We start from the raw sequence: 21,156 nt of genomic DNA, 5'->3' as shown, positions 1-21,156 counted from the left end.
GAGGTTCCTGACCAGGAAAATCCAGGGTCTCAAACACCTATCCTATACAGACAGGCTAAAAGCCCTGTCCTTCTACTCAGTCCCATACAGACTGCTCAGAGGTGACCTATGTCTGGCATACAAGGCCATCTCAGACCCAGCCTTGATGGAGTTGCTGCATATCTGTAAATCAAACTCCACTCATGCAACCAGCATGCAGGACCTTAAACTGGTCTGTGACATTAATAGAACTTGTTGCTGGGATAGATTTGTGTCCCAGAGACTCCCCCGTCTGTGGAATAGACTCCCTCTCCATGTCAAGCAGAGTACCTCCCTAGCCCTCTTAAAGAGGAACCTGGATGACTGGATGGGAAACAGAAAATATACCCCTGGGATCCCAACTGTGTCCCTGCTGGACAGGGGAAACAGGTGCTGACTTTGAGGGAACATGGGAGAAATTCTTGGCTAGGCTTATAAGGGCCTCTGGGCCAATAGCCTAGTGTCATCCTATGAACCTATGAACCTATGAATCTACCTCAGTTAATCTCCAAAGGCACCTCCTCTAGATCCATAGAAGCCTTAATTCTTCTTTAGGTGTATCTCATCAGACTCATTATTGAATATAACACCCCTTTTGAATGTATTTGTCTAAACATATCACTCGCCTTGAGTGCCCACATAGGTTCATAAATAAAAAGATCTGTATTCTCAAAAATCCTTGTTATCAGGTCAGACTGACAGTCCTCCTTCTATACTCTGTTTCTTGTAGAATCCACCATGGGGATCTGTGTCATGCCTTTTCAGCCATGAATCATCCAGCCCTCTCTGACCTTCTATTCCTTCATGGAACAAATGGTTCAAGAAATGCCAGATTAAAGGAAATAAACCTTCATCAGTAAATAAATATGATGTTTTGACATGATAGAGGCATATCCCAACATATCTCCAACCGCTGGAAAACATTTCCACTAAATGTCAAGCAGAGCAGCACCCTTACAACCTTCACAGTAAGCCTAGATAATTGGGTGGGCAGCCTCATATTCTCCCCCTGTCTATGTAAGTGCCCTCCTTGAGGTTAGAGTAAACATTTGGTTATGGGTTATAGACTTGGGTTCTAGTAATACCTATGAACCTATGAACTTAAATAGGTTTAGCAGAGCAGCCTCAGTATTATAAACATCTTTAATCACGTACATGAAGAACATCCACTCTCATCAACATTTGGTAACATTGCTTTTAGGTGAGTAACATTGAGGGCAAGTGAGTGCACCTTTTCAGGTGTTCTAGGTGTGTGTGATGAGCCCCTCTCTCCACTGTGCTTTATTTATCTGCTGGTGAAGATGTAGATTTCTGTTTGGGTATTCTGGTATTACTGGGATTATTTGATTTGTAGAGATACAAGAGATTAAGGACCACTTAGTCCCTAATGTAATGGAAGGCAATATATAGATTCTATTCATTCAGTCTACCCTATCTGCCACATGGGTCTTAGGATCCACTTGTCTAACTTCACCCATCTGTATCAGTGCTCCAGAATTTTCCCTCCCACCATGCATTCTGTTCCCCTATCTACCTCATATTCCATTTGTTGCCTTCAAGACCAAACATATTCACTGATGCTGTTAAAAGATCCACCTCTTTGTTATCTTTTTGTCATTTCTTTTCTAAACAGTTATTTGTATATTTAATAGTAACTTTTAGTTAGACAGTGTTAGAGTCTTTTTGACTATTTAGTGTTAAATTTAGGAAATGTCAACAGTTTGATTCATCTTCTGACGGGGCAGCCTTGGCAGAGTGGGCCCCTTTAAATGGATGCTGGCTCAGAGACAGAGGGCATCTTCAGAGCTAGGAATGTCATGCTTCCTTTCTGGATCACAGGTAACAGTATCCCTGAAAGTCTGCCTGATTGCTTCACTCTGGAGGCATTCAGGGGATGACTTTCCCTCTATCTTTTGGCAAGGCAGGCCATCACACAAGACCGATGGATAAGAGCGATAATATCCAGAGGCTATTGCATTTCCTTTTTCCTAAACCTTTTCCAACCCATACGGCCTTTGACAGATGTTCCACCAAATCAGGTAGTAGTAGCTCTAAGAGAACTAAAGTCTCCTAGAAAAAAGAACAATCCAAGAGGCCCCACCAGCACAGAGTGCAGCATGCTTCTACTCAAAGTTCTTTTTATACCCAAGAAAACAAAAAAACCTCAGGCTGATCTTGGACTTGTCTATTCATCAGATATGTTCACAAGAACCATTTCAGGATGGCCACAGTGCAGTCAATTCTACTCCAGCTCAGGATGAACAATTGTATGTGCGCCATAGCTCTCCAAGGTGCCTACCTTCAAATCAGGATTGTACAGGTGTTGGGAAAGCACCTATGCTTCCATATAGGAGCCAATAATCAGTTTACGAGCCTGCCATTTGGTCTCATCACATCCTTCAGGGTGTTTATCAAATGCATAGCTGTCATAGCAGCTCACATATGACTCATGGAGTACAAGATCTTTGTGCACTTGGGTATTTGGCTGCTAGCTGTCTCCTTGATGGAGTTTCTCCTTAAGGACAGGAACTAGCTGCTCATTCTTTATTGTACACTGAGCATTAGAGTCAGTCTTCAGAAGTCCTGCCTGACACCCTCATAGACTCTCACATTTATAGGGTACAGGCTAGATACTACACAATCCATGGTTTCTTTTCCACAGAAAAGAATTTAGACCATAAGAGAGGGTATCCAGTCACTCCGCTTCTTCATGGCTCTGTCAGCAGGATCGGCACTCAGAGTACTGGGTGCCATGGCTTCTTCAATAATAATGGTTCAGTTTGCATGAGAATTTTAGAGTGGTTCCTACAAGCTCAGTGGTTACAAAATCTACACCCCCGTCCAAAACTATAATCCTCATGGATTCTTGCAGATCTCATCTCAGGTGGAGGCTAACCTTGCCTTGGATCTAATTTGTCAAACTCTTTGTGACCCCAAACCTGATAGCATGGTTGATCATGGATGTCTCCTCTCTGGGATGGGTGGGGCCATTACCATGGAAGGATGGTCCGAGGTCAATGGTCAGACGTAGATGCACATTTCAGGTATAAGAATCTTGGAGTAGAGGGAGGTCCTCCTTGTGTTGCAGAAGTTCCAGGAACTCCCTTAAGGTGTGATCTCAATCCAAACAGACAATATGACTGCAGTCTGGTACATGAACAAACAAGAAGGAAGCATTGTACCCTTTGTGACAGGAAGCTATGATTGTCTGGCAATAGACAATGGCCTCACACCAGTTTTTAGTGGTAACAAACATCCCTGGAGTTTTTAATTGCTTGGCAGTCTGGTTCAGCAGGACTCTTCTAATGCCAACAACAGACAGATTTTTCATCATTGGGTAACACCTTGCTGTGACCTATTACCCTGCTTCACAGCATGCAGTGTGGTTGTCCTCATAACTGCCAGAACTAGGAGAAGCAACTGTTAAGCAGTACAACTAGCAGCTGGCACAGAGGGGGTAAGGTTATGTGCTATAGTTCCTGTGGTACAGGGTTTGATTCCCTCAGCCCTCATTTGTCCACTGTTTGACTTTGAACAAGTCACTTAACCAGACAGTGCTCAGGGAAATTAGGAATTTGGGCTAGGCTCCTCAATAGTCCCCTGGACTTGAAGCCTAACAACTACTAATTAATATATTTCAGAAAGTGTAATGTAATAAATGTGGCCAGTCTTTGGGATCCTATCATTAGTACTAGGAGAATAAGAATGCTGTATTCAACAAGTGTTGCAGGTGCTTACCCAAGCTATTCACCACGTTTGAATGACGAACATGTAAATGAAAATAAGTTATGTCATTTAGTCAAGGAAATAAACAGTTGGCAGTAGTGGTAGAAGGCTTGCTGAATGGCTTACAGTAAAAAAGCTTGGCATAATCTGTAGACTTACATTTAAAAACAACATCCATTCCTGGAATGTGTGTGATTTATCTAGGCAATTAATAGACTCATCGGTCTCATGTCCTTTTTCAGAACACGTCTGTGTGTCTAATGTATTGCACTTGGTTTCTAAACAGTAACAAAACAAAACAAAACAAAAAACAAGTGCAACAAGTGCACATTTTTTAGGCCTTGTGTTTGTATAGGTTTATGTCAAATGAACTCTGAACTGTTTGCTTCTTCCATGCAGCTGTACAGGAAAAGCTTTGAAGCCTGTGGGCATATTTGTGATCTTCTTTAATTTGACCTGGTCAATCTGCAGACCCCCGAACACCCCAACTGCACAGCAGCTATTATTGTTTGTAATACTTGTTTTTTCTTGTTCTATGATCATATATTGCATTTGCTGGAGCTTTTCTCCTCGGGTCTCCACTGAAAATGGGACAATAACCCAGTTGGACTAACCCGGTTAACAAATGTCAATAAAATAAATAAATAATATAAATGGGATTATTTTCATCTTCTCATGAGGTTTTATTATATATTACTGTGGGACTTTAGGATAGGCAGCCTGCACTATATTCTCTAACAGGGAACACGCTGTCAGAAAAACATTAAATGTTGCTTTAAGCTATGTTAATTCGCAGAAGTTTTTTTTTTTCAGGAAGAAACTTGCAGTCATCTGAAACTTTGAAAGCCAACATTCTTTTTCTTGCTGTAAGCGTTTCAGTGCTCTGCAGTGATCATCTATTTTATAATATAACAGTGGAGGTTATTTATGTTGAGTTTGCAGTTTCCATTGCCATACATTTTTGCAACATGTGCAAAATTGAATTTAGAAAAAACAAATGGCTTTTAAGTTGATTCCAGTTCTTGGCTGCTCTGAATTTACTAAAATGTCTGCATATAAATAATAATGTGACACTGATGAACAGAGTGAAGGGCTGATTAAAATGAGTGTCCACATAATGTGGTGAGCCACCGAATCTGCCAAAATGTTGACGTGTGACTATCTATCTGCCTTGCAAAAAGCCTTCCTCCAAGAATTAAGAGAACTTCTGACAGTTCATTTGATATAACATTTAACATGAGTGTCTCCTGAAAGTGCACTTTGCATAAACTGGTTTTCTTTTACAATACGTTTTCTGACTAGAAAACATCAGTAGTTACCTGGACAGTGTACTACAATAATGTTAGCTTGATGAATTTTGGAATAGTAACATATTACGGTATTCTGCCAAACAGCTGTGTTCCCTGTGGTCAAGAAAGGGGCATATGACTTTCTGAGAGGTAATACCAAAAACAAGGGACACATGGAGGGGTGGAGGGTTTGTCAAAGGAGAAAGGCCCCTACAAAAAATTAGAACAAGTAGCACTTCCTAAAGGAAGTTGGATGTAACATCATTGCTTTCATCAACACAAAGATCAATTTTGGAAAGAAAAAAAGCATAACAGATATTTGATATTTTAAGATTAACTTAAATGAAGCCCATGCAGCAAATCTGAGACTATTAGCTCCTGCATTAGTAGTTACCCATAACCACATGCAACAAACCATGACTGGATATTTGCCAGACTCCAGGTGAAGCAACATGCTGTACAAGAACCAGTTCATTGTATTACAGAAGAAAATTAACATGCATTTTTAGTGTGTGTATTTGCAATTTTGGCTTAGTTTTACAATTTTGAGTGAGAAATGTTGAACAAGTGAAATTGCGAAATTGTGGTTTCTAATTTGCGGTTTAGGATCTTGGAGCACAGGTTGTATATCTAAAAGGAGGAGTTTTGGGACAAAGTCCCCACATGGGATACAGAGGGTACAACCCTTCTGAAGAAAAAAAAAACTTTAAACATATCCTTTGTATACTGACAATGTTGACTGGCAACGGGATATGATAGATAGGTTTATTTGGAACAGAGCACCTATATTTTTACTATCACTACTCTATGAATGTCATCATGCATTTATTCTTACTCTGTGCTCATCATCAACCATTCTGCCAGTGTAAACAATCATATTAATTCAGGAAAAAAAGAAACTTTAAATGTTGTACACACAAAAGCATGCACCTGCATCATATAAAACACCACTCATCCATAAACACACCTATTTGGAATGAAAATTCACAAAATTAGAATGAAAAACATGAAATGAAACAATTATAAAGACGAGACAGTAAAGATGGTGAGGGGTGAGGAAAAGCTAGGAGATAGAGGGACAGATTCAAAAAGGCACCTCAATGTGTACATAGTCGTGTACACATCACGGTAACTTTTTAGTATTCAGCAAGTCCCTCACACAGTGCTGCTTGGTCCTGCAGCATGAAGATGTGCATCAGCACAAGGGGCTGGCACTGAGGCCGTGCTAAATGCAAATGAGCATTCCAGGGGAGAGGCATATGCTAAATTATATTAATGAATAAATATACCAACGGTAGGTACAGGACAACAAACAGAACAAACGCCAGAATAATGATAAAATAAAAATACCAAATTCTGTTTGTAGTCACACCATGCAGGATTCTCTTAGTTACCAAAAAATCACGTCTTTTCAGACCACAGTTCTTTGTTTAAGAGAGCAATATCCAGTTCTTATTCAAGTATATATCCCGTCTTTTCAGACCACAGTTCTTGGTTACAGAAGCAATATCCAGTTCTTATTTAGATATATATTGGTTTATTGAGACAATCGGTAAGCGCTTTCGCTGGCAAGCTTTTTCAAACCTATAATACTACATCTCAGCAACAGCTTATATATATACATTCAAAACAATTAAATAATTAAGTAATTAAATGCTTTTAATCAATTAAATACTTAAAAACCTAAGGCATACTTTTAAAACTTGAACCATAAGATAATATTATTAACATCTATCTATAAAATTTATATATATATATATATATATATATATATATATATATATATATATATACACATATTTTAATGAACCATACTATATTATGTAAAACTATCATATTAGCATGCTGTTATTACTGTAATCAAATTACTTAAAATAAAAATAAAAATAAAGTTAATGAAATATCAATGAGATAAAAACTTTAAAAATCTTTTATTTGATTCTGTGTCGCCTATTTTTTAACACTGGCTTTAAAGGGACCCTATCATTCAAGCCCGGGGGATATGAGCTTTCGTTTTTATAATCCATTGTGCCTCAGTTTGCTCAGTAAAATTTTTAATATCTCCCCCTCTGACATTAGGTACATTAACTTGTAGTACTGAAAATAAAAACATGTGGGTATTGTCGTTCTGTAAAACATGTTTAAATAAAGCATTGACTTTCGACTTAATACGAATCTGATACAAGTGTTCCCTTATTCTTTCTTTTAACATTCTATCCGTCTTGCCAATATAAAAAGAGGAACATGATGTGCAGTTAGCAATGTAAACTACGTGCCTGGTATCACAGCTAGCATTTGCTTTAATTGGAAATAATTGTCCTGTTGTAGGATGTACAAAAATACTAATGTTATTAATGTAGTTACAAAAATTGCATTTGGTACATGGACTAGTACCATTAGGGTATGTAATGTCCCTACTAGATTTGTGATTTGCACAACATAACATCCTGTGCAAACTTCTCTTATTCTTGTATGCAAACTGTGGTCTTATACCTACATGCTTAGTGACCTCAGGGTCTAGCATGAGTAAGTCCCAATATTTAATAATAACATCTTTAATAGGTTGCACATCCTGTGTGTAATAAAGTGTATACCTTAAATGGCTCTCACCTTTATGCAATTTCTCATTAACATTAGTTCTGTACATCTGTAATCCAGTATCAGAAAAGATAGGACAAGCACAATCATGTCTTATACTTTTGACTTGTTCAAATATTTTCTTTATTTCTTTGGATTTATATTTTCTATTACGAAATCTATCCCCTAAATCATTTAACTCTTCTTCAAAGTCATTAAGACATTTGTTCAATCTAGATACCCTAATGCCCTGTCCCTTCAGGACATTCGTAAAGACATGAGATGGGTGCATGCTATCTCTGTGTAAGAGGGTATTCTTATGGCAAGGTTTTCGATGTACTCCTGTATTGAAACCACCATTCGACATACGCCATATGTTCACATCTAAAAATGATATATTCTGTATAGAGTCATTCATAGTAAATTTTAGAAAGGGGGTTAACCTATTCACTTGTTCCTCAAAAATATGTAACTCATCTGTGCTACCATGCCAAAGAAAAAATAAATAATCCACAAAGCGTCTATAAAAAAGGACATGTTCCTGATACATGTTAAGGCTAAAAAGTTTTTCTTCCTCCCATAGGGCCATGACTAAGTTGGCATAGCTATTGGCACATGAAGTGCCCATAGCCACGCCATCTTTTTGTAAGAAAAAATTGCTGTTAAATAAAAATACATTGCTTTCTAACACTGTCTCAAGCAAAGTACAAAGGAAATCTATCCTGATAGGTGATAAATCAGAATGTGAAGAGATATTTAAATATGCTCTCTAGTCCTTTGTCATTAGGGATGTTAGTAAACAACGAATTCACATCCATAGTAACAAACAACAGACTTAAGTCTCTATCCCGCCCTTTGGTCACTTCATAAAAATCCAATAAAAATTCCTTTGAGTCTCTAAGTATAAACCTATTATTGATTACATAAGGTTTCAACGTTCTCTCTAAATAAAAAGAGATATTTTCAGTGACCCAGCCTCGACCTGAAACGATGGGTCTCATTGGAGGGTTATTAGGATTTTTGTGAATTTTAGGCAGTCCTTGAATGATAGGGATAGTAGGTTCTTCTAAAAATAGATAATTCAATAACTGATAATCCATTATTCCTAATTTATACATATCTTCCAAGTTATTATACACCCTGTTGATAATGAGTTGTACTTCAGAATATGTAATAATCTTATAATGTGACATGTCACATAACATTCCCTCCATTCTATCTTCATAGTCCACTCTGTCTAATATCACTATAGGATCACCTTTATCTGCTGACCTGATAGATATATTATTATCATACATTAAATCATTCAAGGCTCTAGTCTGCTTTAAACTTAAATTATTCTTAGTTAAATGAATGCTTTTATTCTGAAGAGCATAAACTTCTTTTTCAACAGCTTTACTAAAAACCTCAAGGGATGGATGTAAATTGGGCATCATTAGACTCGTTTTTTTTAAAACAGTGTCCTGTCATAGTTTTATCATCAGAGAACATAATTTTCAGTTGTAAATTTCTTACAAACACCTTCAAATCTAATATGGTATCAGTAATACAACTACGCTTTGATGGAACAAAAGACAGGCCCTTATTCAGGACCTCCATTTCATATTTATTGAGTGGTCTGTGAGATAGGTTATGAACTATGTTAATTTTTCCCACATTTTCTTTAATGTTGGTTCCTTCAGCTCGTTGGTCTGAGCCTTTCTCTTTTGTCTGCCCCTGCTCATTGAGCGATTCCTCCCCCTTGGATAATTGTCTGCTATGGGGAAAGGATGAGGCAGCTCTCCATCCTTGCTATTGATGTGTATATTACGTGTCTTACTGCGTACTACCTGTAATTGTTCACATTTGTCAACAGGCCAATAACTTGGAAGATATGTATAAATTAGGAATAATGGATTATCAGTTATTGAATTATCTATTTTTAGAAGAACCTACTATCCCTATCATTCAAGGACTGCCTAAAATTCACAAAAATCCTAATAACCCTCCAATGAGACCCATCGTTTCAGGCCGAGGCTGGGTCACTGAAAATATCTCTTTTTATTTAGAGAGAACATTGAAACCTTATGTAATCAATAATAGGTTTATACTTAGAGACTCGAAGGAATTTTTATTGGATTTTTATGAAGTGACCAAAGGGCGGGATAGAGACTTAAGTCTGTTGTTTGTTACTATGGATGTGAATTTGTTGTTTACTAACATCCCTAATGACAAAGGACTAGAGAGCATATTTAAATATCTCACTTCACATTCTGATTTATCACCTATCAGGATAGATTTCCTTTGTACTTTGCTTGAGACAGTGTTAGAAAGCAATGTATTTTTATTTAACAGCATTTTTTTCTTACAAAAAGATGGCGTGGCTATGGGCACTTCATGTGCCAATAGCTATGCCAACTTAGTCATGGCCCTATGGGATGAAGAAAAACATTTTAGCCTTAACATGTATCAGGAACATGTCCTTTTTTATAGACGCTTTGTGGACGATTTATTTTTTCTTTGGCATGGTAGCACAGATGAGTTACATATTTTTGAGGAACAAGTAAATAGGTTAACCCCCTTTCTAAAATTTACTATGAATTACTCTATACAGAATATATCATTTTTAGATGTGAACATATGGCGTATGTCGAATGGTGGTTTCAATACAGGAGTACATCGAAAACCTTGCCATAAGAATACCCTCTTACACAGAGATAGCATGCACCCATCTCATGTCTTTACGAATGTCCTGAAGGGACAGGGCATTAGGGTATCTAGATTGAACCCATGTCTTAATGACTTTGAAGAAGAGTTAAATGATTTAGGGGATAGATTTCGTAATAGAAAATATAAATCCAAAGAAATAAAGAAAATATTTGAACAAGTCAAAAGTATAAGACATGATTGTGCTTGTCCTATCTTTTCTGATACTGGATTACAGATGTACAGAACTAATGTTAATGAGAAATTGCATAAAGGTTAGAGCCATTTAAGGTATACACTTTATTACACACAGGATGTGCAACCTATTAAAGATGTTATTATTAAATATTGGGACTTACTCATGCTAGACCCTGAGGTCACTAAGCATGTAGGTATAAGACCACAGTTTGCATACAAGAATAAGAAAAGTTTGCACAGGATGTTATGTTGTGCAAATCACAAATCTAGTAGGGACATTACATACCCTAATGGTACTAGTCCATGTACCAAATGCAATTTTTGTAACTACATTAATAACATTAGTATTTTTGTACATCCTACAACAGGACAATTATTTCCAATTAAAGTAAATGCTAGCTGTGATACCAGGCACGTAGTTTACATTGCTAACTGCACATCATGTTCCTCTTTTTATATTGGCAAGATGGATAGAATGTTAAAAGAAAGAATAAGGGAACACTTGTATCAGATTCGTATTAAGTCGGAAGTCAATGCTTTATCTAAACATGTTTTACAGAACGACAATACCCACATGTTTTTATTTTCAGTACTACAAGTTAATGTACCTAATGTCAGAGGGGGAGATATTAAAAATTTTACTGAGCAAAGTGAGGCACAATGGATTATAAAAACGAAAGCTCATACCCCCGGGCTTGAATGATAGGGTCCCTTTAAAGCCAGTGTTAAAAAATAGGAGACACAGAATCAAATAAAAGATTTTTAAAGTTTTTATCTCATTGATATTTCATTAACTTTATTTTTATTTTTATTTTAAGTAATTTGATTACAGTAATAACAGCATGCTAATATGATAGTTTTACATAATATAATATGGCTAATTAAAATATGTGTATATATATATATAAATTTTATAGATAGATGTTAATAATATTATCTTATGGTTCAAGTTTTAAAAGTATGCCTTAGGTTTTTAAGTATTTAATTGATTAAAGCATTTAATTACTTAATTATTTAATTGTTTTGAATGTATATATATAAGCTGTTGCTGAGATGTAGTATTATAGGTTTGAAAAAGCTTGCCAGCGAAAGCGCTTACCGATTGTCTCAATAAACCAATATATATCTAAATAAGAACTGGATATTGCTTCTGTAACCAATAACTCTGGTCAGAAAAGACGGGATATATACGTGAATAAGAACTGGATATTGCTCTCTTAAACAAAGAACTGTGGTCTGAAAAGACGTGATTTTTTGGTAACTAGGAGAATCCTGCATGGTGTGACTACAAACAGAATTTGGTATTTTTATTTTATCATCATATGCTAAATTAGCCATCTTCTCCCCCCCTATAACCACTTTCCAGGAAAGCACCTACATTGCCGAGTAATTCAAGGAAGCATTTGGCCATGTACAGCAGTACAGCTATCCCCACCATGTCATTGTAATGAACACAAATATGGTGGGAGGACCACTAGACAGCAGAGCTTAATACTCGTGCTATAATGCCATCAACATTGAAATGAGGATGGGGAGGATACACCAGACACCAGGGATGTATTTTTAAAGTGCTGTGCTAGCCCTTTACTATAGGGTGAACCACAGGAGAGGGAAAACAGTGTCGTGCCAACACCAAAATTACTACAGGGGATCATAGGGGTGGTGGGAACCAGTGGACACTATGGACTACTGCATAAAGTGTCTTAAGACACAAATCATCATAATGGGGATGGAGTGGGGCAATACTGGATACACTCTAAAATCCAAGTAATGACACCAGTGGTATTACAGGGAATGGGGTGGAGGGAACCATTGGACACTATGGATGATTCTGTAAGGTGCTGTAATGGCACTAATGTCACAATAGTTGGGGAACAGGGAGTGGGGAGATACACTAGATACCAGGGAATACTCCTTAAAGTGCCCTAAGGTACATACAGCATGACAGGGATTGGGGGTAAACCACCAAATAACAGGGTTTAAACTATAATGTGTCATAATGGCACAAACAGTAGTACAGGGATTGGGGTGAGGGCTCTACTAGACCACCAGAGTTGACTCTTAAAGTGCCATAATGGCAATAAAATCATAATGGGGTTCAGATAGTGGGAGGATATATTAGACCATCAGAGCCTTAGACATACGTGCCTTAATGACGCTAAAGTGTTATGAGGACGGGGATCCACTGGAAGGTATGGATAGTTACAGAGGTTGTGATGTGTGTGTGTGTGTGTGTGTGTGTGTGTGTGTGTGTGTGTGTGTGTGTGTGTGTGTGTGTGTGTGTGTGTGTGTGTAGGTGATTGTATACAGATGTTTGAGAGAGTTACTGGAAGGGGATGCCCACTACCTACATACATGAGAATCAGGGTACTACCACAATCTGCACATTGTCGCATTACCCGTGATTCCAGAAACATGCAAATTAGCCAAAAATAAAGTCCAAGCATGTACACTGGAAGGGCCTTCCTAGGACAAGCCATATGGCTAATGCTAGGCTTTGATTGAATTCCAGGGTGAGTGTGATACTGCAGTCTGCTGGCTCTTCCAATAATGATTTTGACAGAGTAGGTGATGTCCTCAGATACTTGTAAGTTTATCTGATTTTGAAGTATTTTCAATTATTTGGTGTAAAGGTTATCTTATTTAGACTGAAAATTCATAGCATCACTTTATTTCTTTCAGTAAGCCATACTAGTGCATTACTGAGTGAGGGAAATCTGCATTTTAGGATTTCCAAACTTGACGCTACAGAAGTTGCTCAACTAAGAACGAAGATGTACATGTACAAAAATGGAGCAATTGCTTAGCAAAACAACCATTTCTTGCATTTGCAGAAGCTTACTGCAGGTGAAGTGGACATTTTTTGCAGTTCCAGAATCAGCTTTTGGAAGAAAGTTTTGAGTGGAAGGCCAGTTCTCTACATGAAGATGCCAGGAATTAAGTTAGAATAGGAATGTAAAGAGTCTGATGTTCTACTGGAATCAGTGTTCTTCTCATACTCTCTGGGCCCAAAGTCTCCCTCAGAATTTAAAAATGCTTTGGTGAAACCTTTAATGATTTTCTTGTAGAGCAGGCTGTTAAACACAGAATGTGAATGAGTGCATGACAGTCTACTGATGGGATTTCTCATCCTGAAGTTTACTGTAAGGGCAGTTTATTTGCTGTGAATCACCTAGTTACAACAGCTATGTTATCCATCTTTGAATTTATTATAAGATATGGATGTCAGGCAGCTGTCTCAGGTCAGGGCTGCTCTTCTTTAAAACCACAATATTTTTTCTGATAACGCAGTGTTATGTAAGTTGCCAGGTGGCCAGGTGAGTACTTATTTGCAACAAGCTGTGGTGCATACAAGTCATGTGATGTGTGAGAGACATCGTTCCAACATGGATAACACAGAACTGCTTTTCATTACCCTACAAACAAAATGCTATAATCAGTCTTGGATAAGTCTCTGAAATTCACTTATCAAGACACCTTGCTGACAGTGGCTGCTAAACAGAGATGTTTTAAGACTGTTGGATCAGACATTTTTATTTTGTCTGATCTAGTTCTGAAGGTGGCTAAGGATCATATGTTTCTGTGGCAATAATTATACATCTTTTGGACAAAAGCACCTATGAGAAGATTTCATTTAAACCTGCTGAAAAAAGGGCCCTAGTATTTATAATTCAAAACTTTTCTTTTTTTTAAGAAAAAATAAGCTTTATTACGACCCCCAAAACATACATGCAATACAATCCTCATGCAAAGTGCATTCTACTATTCTTCTGATGGCATGTAATTTATCTGTCTTTCTCTTACATCAGTTTTATTTATACATTATTGCTCTGCCCAACATCAGCAGTTACAATCATTAATATTCACAGCATTTATTCGCATCCCCTCCGCCACATCTCATTCTTTCAAACCAATCTCTCCTAATCGAGAAAATAACTATCTGCAGACCCTGTGATTACACTCCAATGTTCCTCAGAGGCACCATGCCCTCCTTCATCTATGTTTCATGACCTTTCTCCTCTTTCCACCATCTTTCCCATCTTCTCTTGAATTTCCCCATTCTTTTCTCCTCCTCTTCCTCCACTACCAGAGTCAATATTAACCTCTCCATACATATCCCACATGTGTACTTCGACTACCTACTGGAGCTCCCTTTAACAATAAATTCCACTTATAAAATTTTATCAAGGCCTCCCTTCTCTGCCTGCCAGTATTCTCTATAATTCTTTCCTTCTATTCCCTGCTTTTCACAACCACTGACCCCATATTACTTCAATTCTTCTGTAACATTCCTCTTCCTTTCTGTTTCTCTTGTCTGCATCAGACTATCAGCCACCCCTCTACTCTTCACTTTACATGAAAACCTATCTCCCCCTTCCATATTCTGTTCGACTTCCCTTCATACCTACTGCTTACTCATACACCTTTATCATCACAAAATCACGAATAATTCTCATAATGTAAGTGCTATTAATACTTTATGTTTAAGATTTATTAGTATTGCAGTGTACCGCCTTTTGTGTAAATGGAGCTCGGATATCATCAACAGATATCTCATTCCTATTTCTGTCTTCTCTCAAAAAACTCTACCCCTATTATGTGTGACTAAATTTATAGGTTTACAGAACTTTTATCTGTTTGAATGAAGTTCGGATATCATTTTATGGGTGTTTCCTTACTATCTCTGTCCACTTTCTAGAGCTACACCCCTTCTTATTATTGGATGTAGCCTTTTTGTCCTTGCCATAGAAAACTCCTCCTACTCCCATACAATTGGTGGCACTTTTTATTACAAGGTCTCTCCAATGGTGTGTGCCCCCTGCATTTCTATTCAGTTATTTTACTATGATCATCATTTTCTCTGCACCATGTCCCCATATGCAAGACAGAAGAGCCATGTATTTATCTTTCAACCCTCAGCAATTAATATTTCATTCTGTGCCCTTCCTTCTGATTTATTGTGGCTTTTCTCAGTATCTCCACTTTGAGCTTCTGTTGCTGCCTGAAGAGTGTGAAATACCTCAGTTTCCTATTTTGCAACTTGGAAGCTACATCAAATGCAGATTGCTGAGCTATTTTACCTCTGCCTTCCACACCCTTTTCTCTTTTCCTTTGATTCATATGTGTCTTCAGGTATTCTAATGTATCCTACACCTTTGAAAAGGTTTTAGCAGCTTCTTGTGTAAACATCCTGCAGAAAGCAAAACTAATCATTTGCCATCTAATCTCTCACTCCTTACACACCTTCATAACAGTGATAAACACATTCTGCTTTGTTTCATTTCACAGAAAAATTGTAGTCCACAAAAATACTGTTGTTCCCAATTTTTAATCTTTACTCAGGCCTCTATAGTACTTTAAGTATCCTGTTTCTCATTTGATAGGTTTTAATATCTCACAGTTATTGGCCAAGTTTGTATCCTACCATTTGGGGGCTCAGGTGCCATGCAGTCCTGTATATGTGTGGTCCACCAAATTATCCTCAAAATGGATGTCAGACCATTTTGCCAACATTTCTCTGATAGACTTCTCACAGTCATGCTCCTTGGGCCTCTCTGTGATACCACTAATCTTTATATTTTTGCATATTGTGCTTTGTTTGGAATTGATGACCTTCATTTCTACAGTCTAACCTTGCCCCAGCCAGTTCTTCCCTGGGATTCAACAGTTCATTTTCAGCCAGTAAATCCGGAAATACTTCTGAATGCTCATTAAGTCCTTCTGCTACTTTGCTGATCATTTTTTTCTTGAGCTGCCAAGTCTTAAATAATTTTTTTTATTTCCTTTAATCTGGAACCAGATTGCTTCCAATGTAACCTGCTCACTTGTTGCCTTATTGGATGTTACCATGTCCATATTTTCAACTATTTTTCCAGCTTCTTGTCAATGACTTTCCTTCAATTTTTGATTCATTCACTCTTGTTTTCCTCTGCCTTTCCTTTAATGATAATAACTCACTGTTATTTGGGGTACTTACAAGTTTTTTTACTATGTTGATGTGGAGCTCCAAGAAGACAGCTACAATTAGAGTGGAGTTATACTGGAAGTCCCTAAAATTTCTTTTTTGTCCAAGAGTGCTTTCATTTCATGAATTATATTATAACTGATTACTGCGGTGGTGGTGCTGCGGTAGCGTTGTTGCCTCACAGTAAGATGTTGCCCTGTTCGATTCTCAGCTGAAAGCGTCTTCTGTGTGGAGACATGCGTGAATGGGCGTACCTTCATTGAAGGTTGTGCCTCAGGGCTGGCAACTCGGCATGTAAAAAAAAAAATCTACTGCCAGTCATTAGCGGACCGGAGTTCCACTGTGGCGACCCTTAACCGGGAAAAGCCGAAAGACACAACAACATTATAACTGATTACTCATACAATAGATGTATAATCGTTGTCACCAAAACATTTTGAATATATTTGCATGTTTTGGATATTACCAGATACTGTACTTGCACATGTTGACTTCCACATCACACCTATACACTAACTTCTTTTTTGATTCATATGCACTAACCATTATTATTAACTGTTTTTTTTCAAGAAAGACACAAACTATTTAAGAGTTTTTCTTCCTGTTTTCATGCTTGTTGCATTTGTATTCTAGAAACAGTTTAATGCAGATATTATTTTTGTTGTCTGCTTGTTTTAATAATTTGATATGTACATCCTGTGCTATTTTACTGACCTCCCTACTGATTTATGCAATGTTACAAAACAATTAAGACAAGGTATACTAATATAGTACTTATTTGCTTTTCTATTCTAAAGCCATCTTTTTTATATATTTTAATGAAAATATTATGCCTGTTTTCTGCTTGTTTTGATCATGTAATATGAATGTTCTGTAAATAAGAAATACTGTGTTGCAAGAATCTTTTAGATACTAAGGAAGCTATGACATTCCCACTCTGGGATAGTAATCAAGGAGCCTGAATCCTCACCACTGACACTGGACAAGGATGCTCACTTGGAACAAAAATGGATATAGCCAGTATTTCCAGATGCAACTGTCTGCATCAAGCACAATTTCCCTTAAGAGCACCCAGGGGATACACACAGCCTGGGGTCTGGGTTTCTCTCTTTGTCTCTCACCATGATCCCCAATAAGGCTCCCCACTGACAAAGCTTTAGAATTAAGTCCTAAGCCAAGTGTTCAAGGCAAGTCCTCCAGCACCCTTTCTGTGAAAGCAATGCTTTGTGTCCTTTCTTCAAGTAGCTGACATACACACACACACACACACACACACACACACACACACACACACACACACACACACACACACACACACACACACACACACACACACACACACACACACACACACACACACACACACACACACACACACACACACACACACACACACACACACACACACACACACACTTTGAGATTTGATTTTCAAACACACACACACCTGGGAAAGGCTGACATATATTTACTAGTTATGCCCCCTTCTGCTCAGACTATAAGATAGTTACACTGCCTCCAGACCCCCCAAAGCCAGCTACTCTAAGGCTCTTGCAAGGGTACCCAATTATACCGAGTGAAATTAATATTAATACTAATGGTAATGCTGACCAAACAGCCAGGCTTTCAGGAGTGGTCAAAATGTTACCAATAGATATAAGTACTTTCAAAGGTTAAAATATTCTCTAAAGGGCCAGCCACAATGAAAAGTTTAAATATATTTAATAATAAATAATAAAAGAACATGAAAATTCTAAATATCGATTTACAATAAACACCAGAGTTTCAACCACAGGAAATAACACAGGTGGACAGGTTCACACAGTTACGGAAAAAAAAAAAAAAACAATACTTAGCTAAAGTCACTATATTTTCCTGACTGATCTAAGGAATTATTATTCCCTGTTTACTTACTAGAGCAAGTCAAGATGAAGTAGGTGAAAGATCCTTCTTTGTCAGGTTACAAAAACAGAGTGTCATGAGACTTCAATCTCACCTAGTATTAAACACTATTTTTGTCCTAGATTACAGAATGACATCACATACATCTGGTCATCTAACTTCTGGTTCTCATGCAACCCCTCCCTCCATTGCTAGGAACTGCCAAAATTTAGCACCTGTGTGTCAATAATACACACACACACACACACACACACACACACACACACACACACACACACACACACACACACACACACACACACAGCCTTGCTAAGATCTGCTACAGCTCCTGAAAGCCACAACACAATTTCTAACCTCCACTCTTCCAGAGTAGCAATTAGTTCACCCCAATAACAGTGTAGGAAGCTCCCTAGTACAGACTTTTTGCTGGTTGCATTGAGAACAGTAAGATAACATCTTTATGGCCTAGGCCCAGTAATTTAATTTCAGAACATTTTCAAAGAGTATGAGTAACCTCTTCTCTTCCTGTATCCTCTGTTAAAACATGTACATTTCTTCTTCTGTCCAGGAGGGCACACTATTGGTACATTTTAACACAACCAGCTTTACAAATACATTTTTCAATACAAGCATTTGTATAAAAAAGTTGATATACAAATGACATATAATTCTTTGCAAAATTCCGGCTAGCTGTGGTGGCATATGTTACACATCCACTGCCCTACTTCTCCTGCCATAGCTGGCAATACCTCACATCATCACAGAAGCTTTAAGGGAAAGAGAGCAACCCCCCCCCGCTAACTATATATAATAACCTTGAGATCACACAATGCTCAGGGAAAGGGCATATTCCCCAATCTCAAGAATCATAGATTTCACACACCTGTCAATGACTGTCGACCATCTGTCTAGCAAACCATATTCTGTCATCTAAACAGATGTTAACAAAGGTACTGTATATATATATATATATATATATATATATATATATATATATATATATATATATATATATATATATATATATATATATATATATACATATATAGTTATATACATATATAGTTATATACATATCTAGCTATATATATATAAATATATGTATAAGCATGTGCATATATGTGCTGGATAAAATATCAGAATAGCGAAAATGTATTATAATGATGATCTGGGAAGAGTGATGGGACATCTTCTTGCATTTTGCTAGGAATACACCTATGCTACTATGTCCTTATGTCACAAAGCATTACAAATAGTTAAACAGAGCCCCTAATATGTGCATTGCACACAGTTTTGATATTTGGGTTTCAATTCTAACTACACATTTTTGTTTGGAAAATGTCATGTTTTTATGAAATGCTGACTACTACCTTTCTTGTGTACAGGAATAGATCAGTGAGAGTGTAAAGAAAATGATTGTCTATTCACAGAAGACATGCAAGTCTCTGACCTTTACCTAATACACAAGCATATTTTTCTCTTGATATAAACAAATGTGCTGCAGAATATAGGCAGTAAATTACAACAATTTCCATGTAGTAGAGAACTCCATCTCTTTTTTAATGCATGAGGACAGTAATGCAATATTTTTCAAATCAATGATTTATGATTATTTAACAGAGCAGTAACAGATAATGAATTTATGCTTTATAAAAAAGATTGTATCACAAATGAGTATTTTCCCTTTGAATTTTACAAGTACTTCATATCAGTGAAAAAATTAGTAATAACATCTTAACATTCCAAAAATACATTAAAAGGAATACACGGGCCATTTTGTTGGGCCATAAAGGCATACTTCTGCTGCAGCATTTCTTTCCAAACCTAAAGTAACATTTTAGCTGCATGCTGAGGTGGCATCTAGTCTTACTAATTTAAAATTTTTAACAGTGTTTATTGGACAAGTCATGTAATTAAGACATTAATGTGGTCTAAAGCAAACTAAGCTACTACAATGTTATTGATTAGAAAGTCAACATTTTAGGTCATGACACTGATATTTTGGGATGGTCAGATGTAGTGATCTCACTCAATGATGATAAGGAGAGATTAACTATTTCTGCAATGGCTGTGCTGGTACCTGGGTTGTCCAGGTAGTGCTCTGGCAGTGTTCTGTCCTATTCTATGGTAATTCTACTGCTAGCAGTAATGAGTAAACAGTGATGGGTGGGTTTGACATAATGGTTAAGGTCTTAACCTCATAGGCACAAAGTAGAAAGTTTGATTCTGACTATAGGTTATTCAGAAGGCTTAAAATAGTTCTTCAGGGCAGTTAGCCTAATATTCACCTATAAACCTAGGAACATATATGGTACTCTTAGGTGGTAGAATGTACTGCCCTGTCACCTCTATCGCCTTTCAGAATTACTGCAAAATAACAGAACACTGGTTGTTATCTATTAAAAATATATGTCTCCAGCACATCTTTTCTATTACAGAAACCCAGAATGGCACTTCTGGATAAAACAAAATTGCTGAAGTAAGAAAACTGAATCTCTTTTACCGAGATGGGCAATACCCCCCAACCCTCACATCCCCATGAAAGGAATGACACCCATGCCCTCCCCTACTTTACATTATTGGCACAGGACCAGTGTAAGTTAGGGATATTTTCTTTTTGTTTTGAACAGAAATATCTGTCAAAATTTCCTTGCTTTCAGATAGATGTTTGGTTCCCAAAATAAAATTTTTATAGAGTTTAATAAAAGCTAAATAATCTACTTTGTGATTAAAACATCTAAATTTGATCAGCTCAAAGTAACAGTGCCTAAACAATTATGATGATCAAGAATATCA

The sequence above is a fragment of the Protopterus annectens genome, chromosome 2.part0 (assembly GCF_019279795.1).
Source record: "Protopterus annectens isolate FY-2018-M chromosome 2.part0, PAN1.0, whole genome shotgun sequence".
NCBI classification, from domain to species: domain Eukaryota; kingdom Metazoa; phylum Chordata; order Ceratodontiformes; family Protopteridae; genus Protopterus; species Protopterus annectens.
Note: the sequence above shows the minus strand (reverse complement) of the source record.